Raw genomic sequence first — 26,598 nt, 5'->3', positions numbered from 1 at the left:
GATCAATTTCAATAATAATTTTTAATAGTTTACCCTTTAGTCATGAAATTTTTATACTATCAGAGGAGAAGGGAAAATAATTTTTTTTATTTTATTTTTGTTTTTATTTTTATTTTATTTTTTTGAGACTGAGTCTGGCTCTGTCGCCCAGGCTGGAGTGCAGTGGCCGGATCTCAGCTCACTGTGGATTGCTTATAGACAAACTGTTAAGGGGGAAAATTATAAAGGATGTTGAAAAATATAAATTTAAACAAACATCTCTTATTTTGACAGGATATGTTTCAGAGGGAACAAGTCTTGAGTCTTTCAAATATTATTGGGCCAGGCTAAAATAATTTCATTGTGAGAGCATTTTCCCTCTCTGTGTGCAGTCTAAGTGCATATTTTGTGCTCTTAGGAATAACTTTCCAAAGCTGTGTGAAGAATGTAGCAATAAAATCTAATAAGAATTATGGCTCATGACTTGAATGATGTCAGTACCCTTTTAATCCTCCCAAACATGAAAACGTTTTCTCCTCTTAAATAAGATTTCTTAACTCCTTATTTCTAAGGAAATAAGTAGATCTCATTAGTTCTATTGGCAAAGTAAGAGTTAAATGAAAATGTTTCTTTCCATTATTATTAATGCTGATACTTACTAAGACCACTACTTTAGAAAAGAAATGTATTCTAGACAATATTTTATGAATACATATTATTTTGTCTGATTATTTTAGTGTTTCAGTTATAATCTTTTGTTTTCTCTAAGCCAGTGGTTCTCAAACTTGAGCATGAGTCAGAATTACCTGGAAAGCTTGTTGAAACACAGATTGCAGGACCCATTCTGAGTTTCTGATTCAAGAGGCCTCTAGAGGGGTGCAAGAATTTGCATTTCTAACAGGTTCCTAGGTGATGCTGCTGATGCTAGTCTGGGAATCAAACTTTGACAACAACTGCTTTAAGCCATGTTAGGAACAACCTTCTTATTTTACAAATTTAATTTAGTGGGATTCAACCATCATGAGGCATGTAGTTCCCTTGGTTTAGAAGAAGTCAAAGTTCAGTAAGTGGGCTGTAGCTTGGCTTTTTGGCCATGCTAGATTTATTCCAGGTCAAAGAACTGCTTATAAAAAAAGCATAGTTGATGAAATGATTCGATGCTTGAAGATGTCAGACTGTAGAATCTCTACGGGTAAGTGTGTGATTTCTTCAGTGACATCACATTTGCCTGCAGAGATTTTCCAGTCTGCCACTTTGAAGTTGTATTTAAGATGGAAAAAAGTTGTCCTCATTCTACAGTGATCTTTCTTGTCTTGCTAAATTTCAAAACTATATTTATTCAAGGTTAAAATTGGATGGTAAGTAGGAGTTATAGTTGGGATTCAGATAGGTGCATAAATGAGAATGGATACTCCCTAATTTTGCTGCACATATCCATAGAGAATGAAGGAAAAGATGAAAAGTGAAGTTTCCCAAGCCACAACCAGTGGATGAGACTAGTATACCTTGGTCATGGAAGAAAGACTAGGCTTCTTATGCCATCATTCATTTTTTTCCCCTCAAATTATGCTGGTTGTTTCATATGTGCTTATTTTTACCAGTGTTTTAGTTACACCAAAAGCCTTATGGTCAATCCAGGTAAATATCCTTTCATTTCAAGCAATTTTATCTCATGTTAGACTTTGCAGTTGAGTTTCTCAGTCTTTTGTAATTTAGTTATGCCTAAGTAATAACAAGATTAGATGAGTAGAATGAGGAGATGTGCCTTTTACTTTTATTGTCTCCGTCTTTCTTCTGCCTAATAATGGTCTTATGATAATACCATCACCTGCTGCTAATCTTTAAAGTGCTGGAATAATGCATAATATGCAATATTTACTTTAGAACTCAAAAATCTAACTTGTGAATATTGTGATATTATTAACACTACAATGTCGGGTTTTGGGACAATGTCAACTGTAAATTTATTTCAACATTTTCCTGGAACAGGGACTTTATATATTTTGTTATCTTCTATATCCCAGCACATAGAATAATTCCTGGCCTATAGTTGGTACTCAATAAACATTTATTAATGATTGGCTATTACTTAGGATGTCTTTTTGCAAATGCTTGTTTACCATTAGAAAGGAGATATGTATATTCACATATTGTATTGATATTAGAGTGACATTTAATTTTAGACAAGATAAAATGAGAGAGTAAATATGTAAATCTTGGTAATAAAGAATCCTTCTACAGTAAAATGCATTATAATAAAATTTTTTTGTAATACTTGGTTTAGGAGTAGATTAATAACTTCCTTCAAGTATAACAATGTTATATTATGTTTTTCAGGCATGTAGTTGAATTTCGAATGATGAGTTTTTTAGTCCTGGGTTACATCCAAATTTATGTAATAATGAATCACAAAATTAGGGTTGATTATGTTTATACTACACAACACAGTGTCTTGATTATCTGTTAATCTGCTATATACACATCCTTGGACCTCAAGATGACTTTAAAAGCATCCTCGACTTTCCTAAATAAACCATAAATAGAAACTTAACATTAAGTCTCTCATAAGTGTGCAGAGGATGTAACAGGTGGCCCTGATCTGATGTAAGTGTAGCTAAAATAATGTGTTGAAATAATTGCAGCTTAGAAAGATAGAAAACATCTGGGCTTCAAGGGAGAACATTTCCATCCTTTTTGCTGCTTTTAAAAATAGAGAACTACATCATTCTGGGTTGCATAGAAAGAATGGTCTTGTGTTAGAAACTCTACGATCCTCAGTCTGTTCATCTAAAGCTCCAAAGGATGAGACTAATATACCTTGGTTATGGAAGAAACACTAGGCTTCTCATGCCATCATTCATTTTCTTTTCTCAAATTACTATTTTTGTTTATATGTGCTTGTAGGGCCTGATTAACAGTGTCACTTGTTCTCTTGAAGGAAAATTGAATTTGTGAACGATGGAATTATAGTTGCCATTTCTTTAATGTTGAAAAACATCTCACCAAAGAAGATATAGTAAGTAGCATATGAAAGGTTTTCAATATGGAATGTCATTAGGGAACTGAAAATTAAAATGAGGTACCACTAAACACCTAAGAGAGTGGCTAAAATCCAGAACACTGACAACACCAAATGCTGATGAGGATGTGGAGCAACAGGAACTCTCAGTAGTCATTGCTGAAGGGAATGTAAAATGGTATAGCCACTGTGGAAGACCGTTCCACAGTTGTTGATATCTTGTTTGTTTCTTTGCTCCACGGGAAGGCATGAATGGAACAGAGCTTTGAGACAGAATCCTCATTTTAGTTGCCTCTATGAGTAGGCTGTTTAGAGGCAGCCAGCCTATTAATATAGGGCTCTTGTTAGTTTAAGCACTTAGGTAGAAAAAGACCCCTCTTTAAATGCAAATTTTTAATATCTAAGCATTATCTGCCTTTAACATTAGTACAGATGAATTTATAAGATTATTTCTAGCAGACAGTAAAGATCTGAAAAAAAAATTGAACAGTACAGTTACATCTTAAAAGATCAGAGGCCAAGATCTACCCAGTGATCCTTAACCCTGGCTGTATATCAGAAACATTTTGGATTTATGGAGAAGACAGATTTCCAAGCCCCAACCAAGACCTCCTGAACCTGAACTTACAAGATGTGGACTTGAAAAGTCTCTTTTTAAAAAAAAAAATAGTAAACTTTATTTTTTAGGGCAGTTTTAGATTCATGCAAGATTGAGTCAAAAGTATAGAGAGTTCCCATATGTCCTATCCCCATCCATGTACAATCTCCCCTACTAATGACATCCCCTACCATAGTGATAACATTTTTTATGATGGATGAACCTACATTGACACATCATTATCACCCCCAAATTCACAGTTTACATTAGAGTTAATTCTTGGTGTTTTCTGTGTTTTGACAAATGTATAATGATATGTATCCACCACTGTAGTATCATGCAGAATAGCTTCAGTGCCCTAAAAATCCTCTGCCTATCCATCTCTTCCTCTCCTCTAACCCATGGTACCCACTGAGGTTTTTTATTGTTTCCTTAGTTTTTGCCTTCTCCTAAATGCCGTATTGTTGGAATCATATAGCATTTAGCCTTTTCAGATTGACTTCTTAACTTGGTAATATACATTTACATTTCCTCTATGTCTTTTCATGGCTTGCTGGCTCATTTCTTTTTAGTGCTGAATAATATTCATTTGTCTGCATGTATCACAGTTTATCCATTCACCTACTGAAAGACATTTTGGTTTCTTCCAAGTGTTGGCAATTATGAATAAAGCTGCTGTAAACATCCATGTGCAGGTTTTTGTGAGGACATAAGTTTTCAACTCCTTTGGGTAAATACCTAGGAGCATGATTGCTGGATTGTATGGTAAAAGTATGTTTAGTTTTTAAAGAAACTGACGAACGGTGTTCCACAGTGGCTGTACCATTTTACATTCCCTTCAGCAATGACTACTGAGAGTTCCTGTTGCTCCACATCCTCATCAGCATTTGGTGTTGTCAGTGTTCTGGATTTTAGCCACTCTCTTAGGTGTTTAGTGGTACCTCATTTTAATTTTCAGTTCCCTAATGACATACAATATTGAAAATCTTTCATATGCTACTTACTATATCTTCTTTGGTGAGATGTCTATTCGGGTATTTTGCCCATTTTTAAATTGGGTTCATTTTATTATTGTTGAGTTTTAAATGTTCTTTGTATATTTTAGATAATAATCCTTTATCAGATGTGTTTTTTTTGCAAATATTTTCTCCCGGTCTGTGGCTTATCTACTCACAATCTCTTAACATAGTCTTTTCCAGAGCAGAAGTTTTAAATTTTAATGAAGCCCACCTTATCAATTATTTCTTCCATAGGTCATGCCTTTGGTGTTATATCTAAAAAGTCAATGCCATACCAAAGGTCATCTAAGTTTTCTCTTGTGTTATCTTCTAGGAGTTTTATAGTTTTGCATTTTGTATTTAGGCCTATGAACCACTGAGTTACTTTTGTGAAGGGTATAAGATTTGTGTCTAGATTATTATTATTTTTTGCATGTCGATGTCCAGTTGCTCCAGCACTATTTCTTGAAAAGACTCTTTGCTCCATTGTATTGCCTTTGCTCCTTGTCAAAGATCAGCTAACCATGTTTGTGTGGGTCTATATCTAGGCCCTCTATTATGTTCCATTATTCTATTTATCTATTCTTTCATCAGTACTACACTGGCTTGATTACTGTAGTGATATAGTAAGTCTTGAAGTCAGGTTGTGTCAGTTCTCCAATTTTATTCTCCTTGAATAATGAGTTGGTATTCTGGATCTTTTGCCTCTGCACATAAGCATTAGAATTGGTTTGTCAATATTCACAAAATCATTTTCTGGGATTTTGATTGGGACTTCTTTGAATCTATAGTTCAAGTTGAGAAGAATTGACATCTTGACAAAATAGTTTTCTTACCCAGGAACATGGACTATCTCTTTATTTATTTAGTTCTTCCTTGATATCTTTCATCAGAGTTTTGTAGTTTTTCATATAGATCTTGTGCATCTTTCGTTAGATTTATAGTTGAGTATTTCATTTTTGGGGTGTTAATATAAATGGCAATGTGTTGTTAATTTCAGATTTCATTGTTCATTGCTGGTATACAGGAAAGTGATTGACTTTTGTATATTAACCTTATATCTTGCAACTTGTGGTATAATTGCTTATTTCCAGGAGTTTTTTTGTTGATTATTTTGGGCTTTCTATATATATGATCATGTCATTTGTGAACAAAGACAGTTTTATTTCTTCTTTCCCAATCTGTATATTTTCTATTTTCTTTTCTTGTTTTATTGCATTAGCTGTAACTGCCAGAATAGTATTAAAAATTAGTGGAGAGAATAGACATTCTTGTCTTATTCTTGATCTTAGTGGGAAAGCTTTGAGTTTCTCACCATTAAGTATGATGTTTGCTGTAGTTTTTTTGGTAGATATTCTTTGTAAGTTTAGGAAGTTCCTTTCTATTCCTAGTTTGCTGAGTTTTTTTTTTTTTTTTTTACCATAAATAGGCGTTGCATTTGTCAAATACTTTTTCCGCATCCATTGATATGATAATGTGATTTTTCTTCTTTAGTTTTTTGATACGCTAGATTACATTAATTTTCAAATGTTGAACCATCCTCGCATACCTGGGATAAATCACATTTAGTCATGGTGTATAATTGTTTTTATACATTGTTGAATTTGACTTGCTAATATTTTGTAGAGGATTTCTGCATCTCTGTTCATGAGAGGCATTGGTCTGAAGTCTTTTTTGTAAAGCCTTTGTCTGATTTTGGTATTAGGGTAATGCTGGCCTCATGGAATGAGTTAGGAAGTATTCCCTCTGTTTTTATTTTCTAAAAGAGATTGTAAAAAACTAATATAATTTCTTCTTTAAATGTTTGGTAGAATTTATGGGCAAGCTTATCTGGGGCTTGTGCTTTCTGTGTTGGAAGATTATTAATTCTTGATCTAATTTAACTAATAGATATAGGCCATTCACATTGTCCATTTCTGTTTGTGTGACTTTTGGCAAGTTGTGTCTAGGAATTGGTCCGTTTAATCCAGATTATGAAATCTGTGGTCATAGAGTTGTTCATAATATTCCTTTATTATCCTTTTAATGCCCATGGTATCTGTATGATGTCCTCTACTTCGTTTCTGATATTAGTACTTATCATTAAGATACTAGTCTTACCTTTTTTTTCTTATTTAGCCTGGCTAGAGATTTATTGCTTTTACTATCTTTTCAGAGAACCAGCATTTGGTTTTGTTGAATGTTTCTATTGATTTCCTGTTTTCAATTTCATTGGTTTCTGCTTTAATTTTTATTTTTTTCTGCTTTCCTTGGATTTAATTTGTTTTTTTTTTCTCCTAGTTCCCTAAAGTAGAAGCTTAGATTATTTATTTCAGATCTTTCTTCTTTCATAATGTATGCATTCAGTGCTATAAGCTTCCCTCTAAATGGTGCTTTCACTGCATTCCACAAATTTTGATAAACTGTATATTTTAAATTTCTCTTGAGATTTATTTTTTGACCCATATGTTATTTAAAAGTTCGTTAGTCTCTAAGTTTTTTGAGCTTTTCCAATTATCATTCTGTTATTGATATTTAGTTTAATTCCATTATGTTCTAACAGCATACCTTGTATGATTTCTATCCTTTTACGTATTTTAAGATGTATTTTATGGCCCAGAGAGTATTCTATCCTGGCAATTATTCCATGTGAGCTTGAGATGGATGTGTAATATGTTGTTGGATGAAATAATCTATGGATGTCAATTATATCCCATTGATAGATGGTGTTGTTGAGTTCAACTATGTCTTTACTGATTTTCTGCCTATTGGATCTGTCCATTTCTGACAGTGGTAAAGTCTCCAATTATAATAGTGGATATATCTGTTTCTCCTTGCATTTCTATCAGTTTTTGCTTCACATACTTTGGTGCTCTGTTGGGTGCATACATGTTAATAATTGTTATGTTGTTTTAGAGGATTGACCCCTCCATCATTATGGAATAGCTCTCTTTATCCCTCCTAACTTTCCTTGTTCTGAAGTTGGCTCTCTCTGAAATTAATATAGCTACTCTTCTTTTTTTAAAAGCAGATTTTCTGCTTTCTTTTGATGAACACTACATGGTATTTTTTTCTTCATACCCTTACTTCTAAACTTTTTTTTTTTTTTTTGAGGCAGAGTTTTGCTCTTGTTGCTCAGGCTGGAGTGCAGTGGTACGATCTCAGCTCACTGCAAGCTCCACCTCCCGCCTTCAAGCGATTCTCCTGCCTCAGCCTCCTGAGTAGCTGGGATTACAGGTGCCTGCCACCACGCCCAGCTAATTTTTTGTATTTTTAGTAGAGATGGGGTTTCAGTACGTTGGCCAGGCTGGTCTCAAACTCCTGACCTCAGGCGATCCACCCACCTCAGCCTCCCAAAGTGCTGGGATTACAGGTGTGAGCCACCACGCCTGGCTTACTTTTAATCTTTATGTGTCTTTATATTTAAAGTGGGCTTCTTGTATACAACATGTAGTTGGGTCTTGTTTTTTAATCAACTCTGACAATCTCTGTCAGTTAATAGGCATATATAGACCATTGAAGGTTAAAGTGATTATTATTATAGTTGGATTATTATGTAATATATTTTTTATTGTATTCTATTTGTTCTTCTTGCTCTTCATTCCTATTTTGTCTTCTACACTTGTTCTGCTTTTGTAGTTTCAATTGAGCATTTTATATGATTTCATTTTCTCTTCTTTCTTAGGACATGTCACATTAAAAAAAAAATTCAGTAGTTTTTCCCCAACGTTTGCAATAGACATTTACAATGAATTCAAGTCCAATTAACAATGTACTGCTTTATGAGCAGTGCAGGTACATTATAATAACAAAATATTCCTAACTCTTTTGTTCTGTCTTTTGTATCACTGCCATCATTCATTCACTTACATATAAGCATACATTAGCATATATATGTATGTTTATGTGTGTGCACATATATATATAAAACATATAAGTGTACATAATTGAATATATCATTGCTATTATTTTGAACAGTTTTGTGTTAAATCAATTAAGAATAAGAAAAATAAAAGTGTTATTTTACTTTCACTGATTCATTCTCCATTGCTCCTTTCTTTATGTAGATCTGAGTTTCTAACCTATATAATTTTCTTTTGTTCTGAAGAACTTCTCTGAAGAATTTCTTGCAAGGCAGGACTACTTGCCAACAAATACTCTCAATTTTTGCCTGAGAAAGTCTTTATTTCTTCTTTGCTTTTGAAGGATAATTTCACAGTGTAAAGAGTTCTAGGCTGGTAGTTTTTATCTCCATAGTTTAAATATTTTACACCACTCTCTTCTTGCTTGCATGTTCTGAGGAACAGTCAGGTGTAATTCTTATTTTTGCTTCTCTACAGGTAACGTGTGATGTACCCACTATGTCTGGGCCCTCCTAAGTTTTTAATTCTCAAACTTGTCCACACTGATCTTCTAGCAATTGCAGTTCTGGTTTTCTAACTCTGGCACTGGCTCCTGAGAAAGAGACTGCTCATAGACTTCTGCTCCAGTAAGTTGTGATTCTATTTGTCTGTCTCTCCAATTTGGGGGACAGTGATTTGTCCTGTGACCTCACTTCTCTGACAGATCTAAGAAGAGTTGTTGATTTTTCAGTTTGTTTGGCTTTTTACTTGTTGTTAGAATGGTGACTTCTTAAGAGCCTAACATGCTGGACCTGAAACTAAAACTCTTGATGACTTTACTTTTTAAGATGAGTCTGATGATTGGATAGGTTGAGAGTTGGTTTTTAAACTTTAAAAAGTCATGCCATCTTATCTAAAAAAAACTATGAATTTATAAATTTATAAAAGTAATACAATTGATAAAAGGGGGCTGTTCTGGTTAATTGTGTGTGTTAGTGAGGGAGGGAACCAGGGTTTGTCCTCTCAGCCCCTTTCCTTATGACAACCCAAATAGCCTCTTCAGAGCTCCCCGTTTGCAAATCACACTGGTCTTTCCAGCATGAGAACTACCAAATGATCTCTGACAGGTTTTGGAGGGTATGGTGTGAAATCTCTTGGTGCCTGGAGTGCCAGTCAAGTGAAGGAGGAACAGCACTCAAAGGAGTACAGACTTTAGATATCAGTCTTAAAATTGCCACTGGAAAGTGAAGGGGGCAGAAGGGTGATGCAGTTGGAATCAAAGTTACAAATCTGTTTGCTGGCAAAAAGACCATTTTGCAACTTGCCTTTTTAAAATGACCTTACCCGTGTAGGGTGTTATTTAGTTAACCCAGCCTAAGGGGATGTTTTAAAGATGGAGAATTGCCCTGGTGATGAACAAATATGAGAAATAAACTTCCAGTGGGGCTGGGTTGCCTGCTGACTGTGATTTCCTGATGATCTATAACAATGGTTATTCACTAACAGCTGGCGCATGTCTCCCTCGGACAAAGCCACTGGGAAGCACAGGCGCTCTGATTGGTGAACCAGAACCGTTTCCCTGGTAACAGTTAACTAGCACGTGTTTTATTGTTTCCAACTGCTTTTCCTGGGGTATTTGCAGGTGGTGGGAGATGCTTTCTTAAAGAGGGGTCATAACCTCATGAACTTTCAGATGTTGCAACAAATTGGGGAACAAAACATTTTTCCTTTTTCAAATATATTAAGTAAATCTTATTACATAGCATTTTCAAGACAGATGCAGCCCAACGGTTTTTCCTTTTTGCCATTATTTCCAGATGTTATCAATTTTAAAGTCAGCGTTCCATTTTAAGAACAGGATCTATAGGAAGGTGATATGCAATCAGTAGAGTATTATTTTGCCCTTTTTGGAGGTGTGTTCTGGTTCTACATTTTGCCATAAAATGTGAGATCAAACCATAAAATGTGAGTGTATTTTTAATTGGCCTTTTAATCATTTGTATATTTTGCCTCTTCATTAATTAATTCAATGTTTTTGCCTTTACCGGTCGTTTTCTTTGTCATTTTTAATGCACCAGAAAAATTATAGTGTTTTTATAAAATACAAGACTAAGTAAGACTTGATTATATTAGAATTTTCTTCTGTATTTATTTGACGTTTTTGAAAGGCTTGGTTAATTTCCAGATGGATAGCTCCCTCTTCTGTCTGGTTTGCAGAATTCACATCTTTTGAAAGCAGAGATGGAAGATCAAGTGTGTATCACAAAATTCTTTATCTTGGCTGCAGGCTGAATGTAGTTACTATATGAAGAATAACAAATTCATGTATTGGAATATGGAAAGTGTTTCCTTTGTAATAATTTGGTTTAAAATAAAATTGTCTATCTTGCCTTAAATGCTGGCTAAAAGAAAATGAAAACATTTCCTTAAGTTAATATTGAACTTTATCTGCAGACATCCCTGAAAAAATGCAGACCTGATCAATCACTTGACTGAACTCTACTTGAAACACTTGGACTTTGGTCAAATAAGCATTTGCCACTTGATTTATACAGCATTCCAACAAACGTCCAACTCAAGTCTTCTCTTGAGCCTGATCTGCAAGGTTGTTTCTGGTAAGTGTTCTTCATGGGATTGCAAACATGCACCTACTTATAAATTAGATCAGTGGCATTCAAATACTCTTCTCCAGGAACTCAGAATTTAAAAAAATTTAAAACATTTCTTTAAAAAATGTTTTTCCTTTGTTTCCTTGGATCCAATTCAATCACTACACCCAGAATTAGGGTTATGCTCTGAAAGTGAACACAATAAAATCATAACCTAAGCTCATAACCATAGAACCAAAAGAGCTAGTAAAATTATTTATGATAATAAGGATACTTATGTACAGTCTGTGTTTCTAGAGATACAATGACATGATGCATTTTTACTGGGAAGAGGAAAACATTAATTCAGACTCACCCTTCTTGTTTCTCTCAGTGGCAGGGTGAAAGGGGGCGGTGTCACAGAACGCTAATTATTTGAATATATATTAAATGAGCACTGTTTGCAACTCTCTGCTTTTGTTGAGGTAGGCATAGCTCAGGGCCCTCTGAAGGAGAAACATTTTACCTCACACACTCCTGTTGGTACCAAGTCATTGTATTCGTTCTTTTTAGATTCATTAGAGGAGTACACATGATATTTTTTATATCAAGGAATAATTTGAATATAGTGAAATGAGAATCAGAAAATTAGTCATTATCAAAATTTGTAGACTTAAGCATATGTTTGAAAATTTTAAATTACTTTCTTATCTTCAAGTAGGTAAAATAACCAAGTCATAAAGTATTAGATAACGATTCACGTGGAATGAGGGATGCTGGACATCACAGGCTGTAGAACCCTCAGTTCAGTCTCTCCTTTCACAGATGAAAAATTAAGCCCAGAAGGGCAGTTGTCTTGTTCGGGGTCCTGCAGCTAGCAGGTGACAGAGCTGTTTTCTCTGGCCCTTATTCAAAAGTGCCCTTTTGCTCAGGCCATGCTCTGTGCAGTGGTCAAGGAGTTCTTCCCTAAGGGTACTTGGCTGTGGCTCCATGAATACGGATTCTGTACTTTCTTCCCTCCTCCAAATGAATAAACTCTGGCCCCATTTCCCAGATTTGCATTCCAGTGACTTACTTCGTGAGTGACTTTGGACTAGTTAAGCAACCTCTCTGTGCTTGTTTTCACTTCTACAAAATGAGGGTAATAATAGTGCATCTCTCAGAAAGTTAAGATCAGTGTTGTGTGTGGCACAGTGCCTGGTACATAGAAAGCTCTCAATAAGTGTTATCTATTATTTTTATTATTGTAATTTTCTGCCTATTTTTCTCAAGTATTTTCTCCAGTGTGTCTTAATTTATTCTGCAGCATGTAATAATCACATTCTGAAACGACTGAAGGTTGTACACCCATGTGCATAGCAGCCTTATTGACAGTAGCCAAAAGGTAGAAGGAAGCCAAGTGTCAAACGGCAGATGAATGGATAAGCAGAATGTGGTGCATATACATAAAATGGAATATTACTCAGCCTTAAAAAGGAAGGAAATTCTGACACATGCTACAACATTGATGAACTTTGAAAACATTATGCTAAATGAAATAAGCCGCACAAAAAGACAGATACTATAATGATTCCATTTATATGTAAGGTACCTAGACTACTCAAATTCATAAAGACAGAAAGTAGAATGGTGTTTGCCATGGGCCTGGAAGAGACGGGAATGGGGGAGGTGTTATTTATGAGTATAGAGTTTTTGTTTTGTAAGATCAAAACAGTTCAGGAGATTAGCTGCACAATAATGTGAATGTACTTAACACTACTGAACTGTACTTTTAAAAATTACTAAGATGATAAATTTTATGTTATGTGTATTTTACTACAGTTAAAAACAACAACAACAAAATGACTGAAAGGCTTAGTGCACTTAGAACATACTAGTTACATTAGTTAGCCCTGGATATTTTGACTTCTTGGTCCCAGAGCTCTGGGCCAGTGCTGTAGGTTAGAACCAGAAAGGATTTGGTTGGAGACTAAGTATGGTATGTGGTCATAGTACTCAAACATTGTATCTGTTTTAGTTCTATTTCCTTCCTCTAAGATTGCTGATTTCCTGCCAGAGATGGACTTAATTTCCAGAGCCTTATAGTTTATGAACTTGGATGAAAATACAGAAGCACACTTTCCCCATAGACACATGAAGAAACCCCTCAGAGACTCTTCAAAAAATGCAAACACATAAAAAGCAAATTTGATTCAGCAAGTTTGCCATTAACAAAACCTCCTTTGGGGACGGGGTGGTATAGTGATAGTATAGGCTGTTAGAAAGAAGCTTAGAAACTGCCCTATTGAACAAAGCAAGCTAAAGGCAGACAGAGAAAATGAGAGAAGAAAACTGCATTTTAGTTTAGAATATTTTTTGAAATTTCTGTTTAATTATCATTATTATCTACAGAGATGATTAAAAGCATCAGACATTTCCAGGATAAAACCCAAGCACACATGGAAAAGGATTTATGCTAAATTGGCATTTGATAATTTCTTACAATAATCTGATGTAAGAGGTGTCTTCCTTTTATTTCAACTCAAGAATTCCTTTCATCTTTTACTCAATAGTCAATATCCTTTTTATTTCAATTCAATAACATTTACTGAATATCTAATATGTAGTACAGGCCCTGTGTCTCAGAAAAAACCACTGCGGTAGGGTTTTTAAAATAAGTTTTAAAAGAAGGTAAATATTTTAAAGCTTAAATTTTTTTTGAAGTTTAATGTTCAAAATACTGAACTATACTGAAAATCATAATAAATGGTCATTCTTCCAAATAAATCATTCTTCCCTTTATGATTGTGGGATTTCTATAAACTAAATATTTGCAGAAGAAATTTTTTCAACTATCTTGTAGGTAGAATGTCATCTTTTCAGATATGCTGGTTGGGAATAATCACTACAGTAGTGGAAATGTTTGCTCAAGCCAGCATCGAAAAGAGACAAGAGATTTCCCTTTATCAGCTTCTCAAAAATGACAACTAAAATTCTTAGTATTGGGACAGGACACAAGTCTAAGTCTGTCATTTTTTAAATGCCACATTTTTGAAATAACAATCAGGTGTTTCACTTTAAGTGTATTAAATTTAAGTATATTAATATTTAATATAAATATTGAAATATAATTATTAGTTTATTCAGAAGCAAAACCCCAATCCTAATTTCAGCATCATCTTAATAGAAAGCTTGGGTTTATGAATCCACAGGCTTTTGATTAAAATCCCAAGAGGTCAATAACAATCTTGTAATCACAAAATATGCATAAAGGAGAACATCAGACTTACCAAGAAATATAGCTGTAACAGTGCATGACAAAAGGCACATTTTGGAGACATGATTCAATTTCCTGTTTTTCAGCATCAGGTACTTTATCTGACCATCTGAAGCCTTTAGAAATAGGTGAAAAAAAGGGGTGAGTTTTTAATATTAAGAGCTATGAAAGGTGAGAAACAGGCCTTGACAAACACATCTAAACAGATCCATATATTTCATAATAGGAACAGTTCTCTTATCATTCTCAATATTTCTAGTTGAATAATTATCCACTACCCCAAGGATTCTTAATAAAAAACATTTTACCCTTTTGAGAGAGAGGCAGCAATGAGTTCATTTTGAAAGGTTCACATTTAGCTTTCAGCCAAAAGTGAACCTTTGGTGTCTTTTGAATCCTTTTTAAGTCTTGAAACCTCAGAGAGAAACCAAAGAGAAAGAGATCAGATCGCGGCCTACCTCTTTCAGCCCTTGAGAATTCCCTTTCCAAGTAGTTTCTTAAATAGTGAGGCTGCATCAGAACCCCCAGTTCTTCTCCTTAGAAGTTATTAAATCAGCAGAAAGACCGACAATAATGGCAAATGAAATCTAAGTTTTGTATAGGAAACAGGCAGGCAGTCTACACTTTGTTATTCACTTGATAGACAGAGCCATTTTGACAGCTCTAACCTTGGAAACCACAGGTCCTGCTGAGCTCAGCAGGAGTCAAACGCTGAGTACCATCTGTCAAAGCTTTATTTTTCCCCCTCCTCATCCACGCCTTTACTATAAGATGCTAACAAGAGCCCTGAATGAAAGTAGCTAACTACAGTTAAACTTGTGTGCATTGTAACGCTAATGTTGGGGTAAGAAACTCACTCCCGGAATCTACCAAATTTGAGTGAACAGAATTGAGTATTCTATGTCTTTTCTTAATGGTTATCAATGTTGGAAAAGTGTGGGTTGAGAAACTCCATAACCACACTCCAAACAACTAATGCTGCAAAATAAGGAAATTGCACATCATCTTGTATGTTTTTGCCAATTCTGTAGCTAAAATAAATGGTTTGGAAAGTTCTCAACTCTAAGGCCTTTTTTTTTTTTCTTAATGTGATTTAATTAAACGTGCAAGAACAACAAATTAATTTCTTTCTAAAAAATAGAGATTTTGATGCGTTGAACTTGTGTTTTATAAAATGAATCTCATTCAGATCAAACACTCCCTCGCTCTGGCATAATCAATTCTAAAACATTAACAGGCCTAATAATAATAAAATCAATTAAATCAAGTGTGGTATGGCTCATGCTTCACTTGTGTAGAAGACAGTATATCAATTGAAACATAAAGGAGCTCACAAAGCTTTCCTTTCCACTAAGCACTACCAAAATGCTACATATTTTTTAAAGTACAAATTTATTTTGCTTGCATTTAAAATTTTTATATATTTAATGAAAAAATTAGATATCAATTTAAAAATCCTTAATTTGGAATGCCATTTTTAGCACACAGTTCCTTAAAAAGTGTAGAGAACATTTCCATAAATGCAAATTTTAAAAAAGTAGCTTAGAGTTAAAACGCTGAAAAAAGCTGAGATCTTTTTAGCAGAATTATTCCTAATTTTAATTTTTAGTTATTCTACTTGAAATAGTAATGTTTCGTTTTTTTCTAATCTTTTTCCCAATTCTCCCAAATGCTGAAAATAGTTATAAAATATTACTTCATGAGAATAATACTATATATATGTACTAGATATACTATACTATAGCAAGTAATTATTTATTGTTTAGTAGTTAATAACATTGTCAAGAAGATACTGTGAAGAAGTATTATTAATCAATTATTGTATTCATACAAGTGTGTACTTTTTTTTTACATTTTACTGAATGTTCCATGTGTGCAGATTTTGTAGGGATTTGAGAGACCTTGTGTATAAACACCTGAAATGCTTTATGTGAAATAGTTTTTATAAATCGCACATCCAGAAGGTGATTTTGCTTTTTAAAATGACCAGGTGGTGATTTATTTGCAATGTGAAAACTAGCTAACTCATAAGTAATAGTTTCTAATATCACAAGGTTGAATTTTGTCCATCAGTTTTGCAAGAAAACTTCAGTTATATATATGCATGAATGAATCTGAAAGAAGTCTCAATAGGTACTATTTGAGGCTTTGCCCCTTCTCCTAGTTTTCCTCATCTGCCCTTCAGCCCAGGAGCGGCTGAGAAAGGAAGCTGCCTTTGCTGGCAGACAGGGTCCCTGATTGGTAAACACTTCTTCCACCACTGTGCTTATGCCTGAAATCCTTTCTTAAGGGGGCAGGACACAACTTTCACTGCATTGAGAGAAGATTCAAAGGCAAATGCCCCAGGGAGAGGGAACACGTGGATCTAAATTAATCTTGCTGACAGTTATTCTGAAAGCAAAGAGAAGCAAAGGAGAGCAGGAGGGGAGGCACCTCCAGATGGAGAAGGGGCAAAGACGGGGAGGCAAACTTGGTCTTCCTTAAGGTTTTACCTAAGAAGGGCTGCTTCGAGTGTCCATGCGTACCCTTGCTTTGCATAATGCCTGTGTAGACTTTCTTGATTGTCATTGTCATGCTTTTGATTTTCATAATCTCAGAATCTCAGAGTTGGGGGAATGTTAAGGGTCAGATAGTCCCAACCCCTCCTTACAGAGATGAAGAAACAGACCCAGATAAGGCTACCCCATGGTTTATCCAAACCCTGATTTTTTTTTTAAAGCCCCGTTTTTTTGTCTGTAAAATAGGGGTGATCATATTACAGACATCAGAGGATTTAATGAGCAATGTTGAAGGCTTTAGTACAAGTCCTGAGCACAGAGCAAGTGCTCAAGAATTGTTCATTTTTGTTATCATCCATGGAGTTCAGAGCCAGATTTAGTGACAGTTTATAGTAACTGTATTAGGTCTCGTGGTTACTAATTTGTTTTCATTTCCTGTTCATAAATTTTTTCTTGTTGGGAGCTAATAGAAACAATTAACAACTACTGAAAATTTATAAAACAATTACCTATATTCTACTTATCTTCATAAAATATGATGCATTTTGCAAATATTTTTCTTTTTTTCTAGCTATGTATGTTTGTTTACATAGTTGGAATCATAATGTATTACAATTTTATATCCTGCTTTTCCTGTTGACATCATACCAGAATTTTTCATGTGGCTACCAATTCTTGGTGAATATCATTTTAAATGAGTAAATGTCCCATAATTTAATTAGCCATATCTTGATGACAGAGTTTGTTGGTTGCTTTCAGTTTTTCTGTTATAAATAATATTCCAGTGACCATTTTAGTACATATAACATTTTCTTCTTTGGATGTGTTTTTTTAGGTTACATTTTCAGAAATTAGATTACAAATTAGATTAGAACTTGTATATTTTTGTTGCTACTTACTGCTAAATCATGGCCCCACTTTTCTGTTTTTATTTTATTAACCTTATTTTATAAATGTCCTTTTAAAAATTATTATTAATTTTGTAGTTATAGTATCTGGCTATATAGACCAGACTGGTCTGAAATTCTTGGCCTCAGGCAATTCTCCCACCTCAGCCTCCCAAAGTGTTGGGATTATAGGTGTGAGTTACAGTGTCTGGCCTAATGTCTTTGGACTTCTAATCTGTTTTTTTAAAGATACAATTGTTTTCAAAGTCATAGGGATGAGTAATGGCAGAACCAAGACTTGAAGCCCTCTTTTTACTACACCATAATAATAATGCAAACGGGAAAAACTTTCCAGCATTAAGATGTGGAGGAATCATCCATTCCTTAGGTACTAGCTGAGGTAGCAGAAAGTGCAGAAGTCTAGGAGTTGGGAATTCTGAGTTCGAGTCCTACTACCACTAATAATGAATTGTAACATAGATTCATTGATTCTTGACCATATTTCCTAGAGAGTCTGAGATTTAGAGAATGCACTGGAGTGCTCTTGAAGCTGCGTAAATCTCTGCATTGGAGAAAGGCAGTGTCTCACTCTGTGAATCCTGAGCACTGAGTTGCTCTAAGAAGCTGTAGCATAGAGCTTCTTAGACATGATCTTGTTACATTCTGGATCTCATTAAATTCTGTTTCAATAGGTTTGGGGTGGGCCTGAGATTTTGCATTATTAAAAAGCTGCCAAGTAATCCTGATAATGATGCTGGCCCAGGGACCACACTTTTAGAAGTAGCCACCCTGAGTCGTTGTTGAGTTTCATGGATGACTGTCCCCATGGTACAGAGCACCCTTAATCACAGAGCAATTTTAATCACTGGATAAAGGATGGGGATTAACAGTAGTCAGCCAGATGCTCCCGAAGTGGTGTCTAATATGCAGGAGTATGTGAATATTGTGACCTGTATGTGGAGGAAGTATTATGTGATCTGTTTCCTCTTTGATGCTAGAGATCCTCAGAACCTAGGAATGTCCCTTTTCCTGAGATGTGGGAGGAAGTGGAAAGAAGCCACCTGGAATAATAGAGTAATATGGAAAAGCACTGGCCTTTTATTATCATTTCCCTTATCCGAACACAAACTCATTCTTATTTTATATTATCAGAGATTCCAACCAAGGTCCCTTAAAAGCTGACCAAGAAAATTTGCCAGAAGCACTTTAGAAGCCATAATGCTTTGTGGCAAATCTTTCCAAACATCTGCTGTGTGAAAAGGAGCAAAAATCCTGCAATGGCTAAGGGCAAGAGGGCAACTTGGAAGTGGAATGTCTTGGCACAGCTCTGTGGAGGCCCTTTCTCTGAGCACAGGCGTCCCCAGGAGGCCCCAGCACCTGTTCTTACATATTCCTGCTGGCTTCTGTTGTCTGCAGTTGCTGTCAAAAGTGTCCCAGGAGAGGGTCGGGACAAGTCTTGTCAGGGAACAAGAAAAGCTGGGAGTGTGGCGGTTGGTCTCACAAATGTGAGGATGTACACCATCCCAGTAGGGACTCTCATTTCCCGTTTCACATCACCATGTACCTGATGTCAAAAGTAAATCTTTTGAGTTTAGGAACGGTGGCAGAGAACAGTCTTTTGAAACTCAGGTGATATCGATAGCCTAGTTTCATTATTCTAAAACTGAAATGCCACGAGTGGGATTTGGAACACAATCATTAGGTCTTCTGGAGTTATTGTCTAGAGAGGTGGATGGTGCATTTTAAGAAAGAAAGAATCCTAGGTTAGGAGTAGAAGAAAAGTAGTTCGTGTGTTAGGCCTCAGCTTTGAAAGCCTAGCTTTCAAGGAAATAGTCAAAGGGAGAATATGATAAATGTCCTTGTATTTTTGCTCTGAAGATATCCTTTGATGGAATTGCTGCATACAGTCACTTCAGCTTGATAGGACAAGTCGTTCTGCCCTTAATTGTCACCATAAGCTTGCATTTTAGGATGATTGAACAGTTTTTAATATAACAAAGACATGGCTTTTAACATTTTTTTTGTATTGTCGTCTTATAAGCAGAAGAGAAGAGAATTCTTTTGTCTCTTGTGTATTGGTCATCAAAGTCTCAGTTTAAAATTTAAAAGTCCGAAAATAGCTTCTGAAATACAGAGAACTACTTTTCAGGGAATGTTTAGCCTGCAGATCTTATGTGACTAAAACTTAATGCAATAAAGTTAATAAAACTTAATGCAATAAAAGGTGCATTATTAATATGCCAGAAAGATAGTGTTTACAATTAAAAATCTCTGTCTTTCTTTAGCATGAACATTCCTTCTTCCTAGTAGCTTTAGCACAAAATGAAATTACAGTCTGGGTTTCAGAATAAACTTATTTCTCAAAGACATAATCACTATTCTGGTCCTGAGGTTTTTTCATTCAAAATATTAATATTATTGACCAAATTGAGTTTTGATTGTGATAAAAAATGTCTGAGCCACTTTTTGAAGCTCTTAAAAATTTAAATTGCAGAAAAACAATAATCCAAGCTGTATGTCTTTGAAATGGTCTTCCTCTTTTGACCAAGTATAATAATTAGGTTTTGTCTTAAATGATACTTATTATTTTAATCCATTTAAGGTTCTATGTATAGTGTAACATAGAATAATCTCTTCGATAGATAATTTTTTTAGAAAACGATAAAATGATGTTTTTAACATTAACTTTAGGTCATTTGGCTACCAAATAAATCATTATTTTCCTTTGTAGTTTTTTAATTCTGTTGTATTCCTTGTTACAATTATGGTCTTTTAATGTAAATTGCAACTATATGATTTTACATTGGCTACCAATTGTTAAACTAGTGGAACAAGAGTTTAAAAAGTGTTTTTGAAAACACTATGATTCACAAGTAAAGAAATCTGATTTTCAAAATGTCTAGTTTTAGCTGTTGTAGAATCTTGGATAAGATCTATAGTGCAAAATTCAGAAAAAGGGTATCTAGTCACCTTCTCTCACCAAGACAGCTGAAAATGCTTAGGATTAAAGCTGTCAACCTAAAAGCAGATGTATTTTCATTCACTTACACATAGAGGAATGCCTTCTGCCAGAGGAAATTCTGCTGAGTGTTTTATAAGCCCTGTTAATGAAGGACATTGCTTGCTTTGGCTATTTAGTGGGTGACATCTCTGCAAGCTTGGTTCTTACTCTGATATTCTTACTTAGTAGTGAATGGAGGAACTCTCCAAGCTTAGGATGGTTAGAGGCATTGTCAGAGGAAAGGTAAAATTGCTATTCTCATAAAGGGGGCATAAATTGCAAGCCTTTCTTTCAACCCCTCAATGTCCTACTCACCCTTTTCAATCTCAGTAGTGGGACACTGACTCCAAAGAGGAACACTATCACTTCAGGGAAGGAACCGGGGCTGTGGGATTGTGAACTATCCCCTGATATCCAGTTTGTCCATATGTAGCAGCATCAGAGAGACTGCTAAATAGAAGCCCACCTCTAAGGGAGGGGTGCCTTTGGTGTTGAATGTCAGTAAAGAAATACCTCTATATGGATATCCAGACAACTTTCAAATGAGCTTTTAAATTCTATTTTGGAGGGGCTCTGAAAAGAAATAAATCTTTCTCTGGAGAAAAAAATTGCCCAAAGATAAACTCCAGTGCAAACTGGTCAAACCAAATTTAGTTTTTTTAGGTAAAAGTAAAAATAACTGGCTGGGCACGGTGGCTCACGCCTGTAATACCAGCACTTTGGGAGGCTAAGGCGGGGTAATCACGAGGTCAGGAGATCGAGATCATTCTGGCTAACACGGTGAAACCCCGTTTCTACTAAAAATACAAGAAATTAGCTGGGTGTGGTGGTGGGCGCCTGTAGTTCCAGCTACTCAGGAGGCTGAGGCAGGAGAGTGGCATGAACCCGGGAGGCAGAGCTTGCGGTGAGCCAAGATCGCACCACTGCACTCCAGCCTGGGCAACAGAGCAAGAATTCATCTCAAAAAAGAAAAAAAAAAAAAGAAAAAAAAAGGTAAAAATAACTATAACATTGCATTTCATAAACTTGTAGTTTTTAACATTCTGAAAGCATACATATTCATTTGTAAGCTCATGTAGTATTTGACTTACAGAAATCTTGAAACATGTTCTGTCAGAGTAAAATGCTGTTTCATTGTATTTATTCAGCTTATAGAACGGACTTCTCTTACACTATATCCTTCCTGCATGTTGTTTATTGTATATGCTTTATGGGGTTAAGCACTTCTGGTACATTTTTCACATCAGACAACCTACGGAAGCTAGTATAAGTATGGCACGATTAAGTTTATAGGTCATGAGATAAATTTACACGGAGAGGCAAGTTTCCAGCTTCAGGCAAATGACTTATCTGTAATTTGATGCAAGTGAAATGACTGACCTTTCAAATGTTTGTTGGGCTTCAAGTGTCCAGAACAATCAATATGTACATTATTGTTTATATTTTATGCTCCTGATCCCATTAATGTATGCCTATGGAATGCTGGGACGCCATTAGTTTCTGATACTTCTGAAGTATTGGGTGACATTTATCAAACAGAAAGGCAGCACATATTGACTCGTGACAGTTTTTGCATTTCTTGAGCTCAGTGTTTCATGAGCTGCTTATTCAGTTTTGGTGAGCAAGGCTTTTATTGCTCCAAAGCCTCCTCAATTAAATAATAATGAACCAATTTGTTTAAAACAAATCTTTAACTTGCAGACTGATTAATCTCTCCATTGTGAGCATGAGAAGTTGTGTTCTTAGGCAGGAGAGATCAGAGAAGTGTGGTGGAGTGGAATAATTGCTGGGTGTGGAAATTGGAAGAATGATTGGCGCTGTCTCTAACTGTGTGACCTTGGATAGGTCTCTAAGTATTCCTGAAACTCTGGTTCCCCAGCTGTAAAAGGTGGTCAGGTGGACCAGATAGTCACCAAGATCCCTTTCAGCTTGGACATTCAATGGATAATGGAATATCAATAGACAAACACACGAGCAATATGCAGCTCTACCAGTAAGTGCAAGACTGAGAAGTGGGGAAATCTTTTGACCACTTTACCCCCCACTTCAGAGAAAGATTTAAGGGAAATTTGTATTCTTTCCTATTTGCATAGAGTATGTTGGACTTATTCTGGGTCTCTGGGAGAAAGATATTTGGGAAGTATGCTCTCTCGCGCACACACACACACACACACACACACACCCCACACACACATAGGCCACTCTCTTTCTCTACTTTACTTTACTTTCCCATTCCACACACCTAATCCTCATCCCACACACCTAATCCTCATCCCATGCAAAGGTGCTTAAACTAAAAAGTGCCACTTGTTATTGGGGTGGAACAGGAACTCAGTTCTTCACTGAAGAGACAGGAAACAGTTACTCACTTCTATATTAATTAACTCTCCCTTTCTAGGGTTTTATTATTGGAGAGTCTAATGACTTAAAATTAACCATCCACGGTCCAATTAAAAATCATGAATTGATGAATTGCTTTCTAAATTCTCTGTGTTATTGACAAGTTGCTGCATCATTGAAGCTATAAGACATGTCATCCATTATTAACTTTGATGGCATTAAAACAGATAAATTAGATCTTTTAAGCAGAAATGAGTTCTCAAAAAGACTGCTCTTCTAAAGTGCACACGGTCTCAATTTTCTCTGAATTTCAGCCCACTTATTTGAGTTTATTCTTGTTTCACTTAGATTGTATTGATTGTTTAGTAAACATTAACTGATGATAGAGGCTTCTTAATATGAGCAGATAATAGATAATCAATGTGTAATGCAACTTAAGTGATAAAATACTTTTGCCAGGAAGATACAATCTGCCATAAGGGCTGGAAATGCCTGCATTAAAAAAAATTAAAACGTACAATGAACATTTAGAAAGGAAGCCTGTCTCTTCAATGTATGAAAAGTTAAATTTACTCTCAAGACAATGACAATAGAAAGCAAATATATGAAAAATGCTATTTCTAAGGCACATTTAAGATATAAACATATTTATTTAGAAATAAGTAAGTGTTCTTTGAACACTTATAGTTTGCATTAGGATAGGGGTAAAAGGCAATAATAAAAACATGATTAAAATACATTCAAAATTTGAACTTAATGATTGACTTGCTACAGAGGCAAATCATTCTTACCTTGGGTTTTGCAAAATTCCTTATTCTTACTATTATTTACTTCTTCAACTGAAAACAACCTTTTGTTTCACAATCAGAACCTTATTTTTCTAACATTGTAAGTATGAATTTACTGTTAACAGCTTCAGTATCTGCTGTGTAACACATGGTATGCTGGGAGTAAAAAGGACTTACACACGTTTTTAATACTTCCAATTGGACCCGCCCTTTATCCCACCATCCCTTTTGTGTGTCTCATTATTGATCACAGTTACGCTGTTCTTTGAACCCTGGGAATTACCAGGATAGTGTTTTATCTGACTATTTGTCTCTTTAGCAAAATTGTTGCCATCTTTGACCTTTCAAAAATGTTTGTGACAAGGTGTTCGCTGTTAATTGCACGCAGGAAGGAGTGAAAAGCCTCCCAGTTGAATCTCATGTTTACCAGAAGATGAGATTTATTTTTTTGGTAAAATCTGAGTCTTAAGAGGAGACAGGTTTGGGTTGTTGTTTTTACTTTAATGTAGCAATGTAACTTGAGATGGTTACTATTTTCTAATTAGCAGATTCATTAACAGGATGAGGAAAGGATATGGCTTTATATAAAGTGTATTGTAGCTCCGCTTGCCTAGATCCATTTTTCACTTCTAGTGGAAATTCAGTTCAATAGAGATATAAAATTGCAGGACTGGAAAGGGCCTTAAAGATCATATAATCATATCAACAGATGCAGAAGAAACTCTTGATTAATGCCAGACTCTGTTCTATGCACATATAGAAAGCACTTATTAATTCATTTAACCCTTAGAGCAACCTTATGAGGCATGTACAGTTTATTATTATTTCAATTTCCCTTTCTTTCATAGATGAGGAAATTGAGGCACAAGGAGGTGATGCAATTCCCTATAGCTAATAAGTGTCAGAGTAAGGAAATGAACCCAGGTGGTCTGTCCCCAGTAGACAGTCTCCTTTTTCCTTCATACCCTGCTTCCCGGTTACTGTGCCAATTTGATTTTCTTTGTAGCATTTTTTTGCTAGTTGAAATGATCCAACTCATTTTTTCCCCTCACTCCCTCTGCCACATTAGACTCTAAGGTCCAGGAGAGCAGGGGCTCTTGCTCACTGCCATTTCCACTCAGGTCTGGAGTAATTGTGCATTCAGTGGTATCTTAATAAAAAATCAGTGAATGAATGAATGATTTTGAGAAAATGCAGTAGGGACAGTGAGAATGGAAGAGGCTGTTGGGTTGGAGGATGGCTCCCTAGTGAATGTGATGGGAGAATCCTCTTACCAGCCTAACTGATAAGAGTGGGAGTAAGGGAATGGGGGCATCAAGAGTGGGCTCAGTTTTCAAGAAGGTTGACAGTAAGGAAAGCAGGGGCAGGAGAAATAGCAATTAATGTTTTTTTGCGTTCATCAGAAAACCTAACAGGAACCTTCCTCTTTTGCAATGGAAGAACGCCCCCTTGCCCCTCTTTAATGATTATTATTATGTGAAGACCCATCTCTGGCTCATTTTCTCATCGATTTGATCTGCTTAAACACCAAAGTAATGGTTTGACCACAGAATTATCATCTGCCATTATGCATTTCACCCGGGGTGCACTCCTGGGTAGTAATTTCCCAGGATCATCCTTGAGGGAGCAGGCCTTTCCTCATCAATATCTGTGGAGTCGAAACCCTATAAAGTAGCAGCAAATTGGCTTTGAATCCCGGGAAACACATCCTCTGTCCTTTTCTACACACTCTTTGAAGTTGCCTATAGCTTTATAAGTTCTTTTCCTGGACATTACACCAGAATAGAAAACATAAAAAGAAAGAGTGAGTGTGTCAACATGTGTGGTGCTGAACCACCCCATTGTGGTCTGTGTCCTGCGAGGCCAACCAGAAACATTTTCATGGCATAGTTCTGGTTCTTGATGTGTGCAATAAGCAGCCCCTTGTATCCCTATAGCATTTCCTACCATCCAAAGGAAGGTAATACCAGAAATTTCACATTTAAAAGTTAAACCCCTTTAAGATGGTTTTGGTTAGCTTTCCCTGTGGTTTCTCTAATTAGGTGCTTGTATGAAATCACAGTGGAGGGAACATCTTGTTTTTACAGAGACTCTATTTTGAAGCCAGATACTGCTACTATTTCAGGGAAGAAAATATTGCCTCCTTATAAAATATAGTAAAACATATTGTCTCTCTCTCAGCATTGGTTACAAATCAAGATTCTCTTCTGAATTCTTTTTTTATCTGTGTTCTTTTGTTCATAATTTAGAAATGTTAGTAATTCAAGTAGGACTCTACTTGAATTGATAATAGTAGTATTATCAATCGGACAATAAATATTAAGATTTAAAGTGCAAATTTTATACCATGACATTACTTGGCCCAGTGTTTCTCAAAGGAGGTGCTTCAAGCATTTGGGGGACAGGCAAATCTTCCCTATGAGGAGCTTTCCCAGATGTTGCAGGATGTTGAGCTTCCTTGGTTCTGGGTCACAACTTCCAGTAGTACCTGCCAGTTGTTGGATGACTCAAAACATCCTCATGTGTTTGCAATAGACCTGTAAGGGAAGGTAGTATTTCCCTTGGCCATGACCTGGCTCAGGGATCATAAACACAAATGCTTATGATGCCAGAGGCCAGCCAGATAACATAAATTTGTTAACTGCCTCAATGTAAGGGAATTCGGAATGGTATGCCCTGTACTTGCTGGAAAAATGTGCACGATTTGTTTGGAGGCATTCAAGAGCAAAGTTGTAATAAACACTGTGCTGGTCAGCAAAATTCTCCTTTCTGCCAAATTTGGCTCCCCAGCCATCAGGCTTCCACCCTAATCTAGCTCCTGTCTA

The 26,598-nt window shown here is 35.7% G+C and overlaps 1 long non-coding RNA gene across 1 annotated transcript in view; it reads right to left on the bottom strand.

Annotated features, from left to right (window-relative positions):
* The window catches only part of LOC123568379 (uncharacterized), an 85,026-nt gene that overhangs the window by 36,936 nt on the left and 21,492 nt on the right, over nucleotides 1-26,598 (bottom strand). The window contains exon 2 of the long non-coding RNA XR_006691699.2: nucleotides 14,273-14,375. This is a non-coding gene — a long non-coding RNA (uncharacterized lncRNA). The remainder of the gene's footprint in view (nucleotides 1-14,272; nucleotides 14,376-26,598) is intronic.

This window comes from Macaca fascicularis, chromosome 13, assembly GCF_037993035.2.
Source record: "Macaca fascicularis isolate 582-1 chromosome 13, T2T-MFA8v1.1".
Classification (NCBI taxonomy): Eukaryota; Metazoa; Chordata; class Mammalia; order Primates; family Cercopithecidae; genus Macaca; species Macaca fascicularis.
This window is presented reverse-complemented; position numbering and strand designations above follow the sequence as displayed.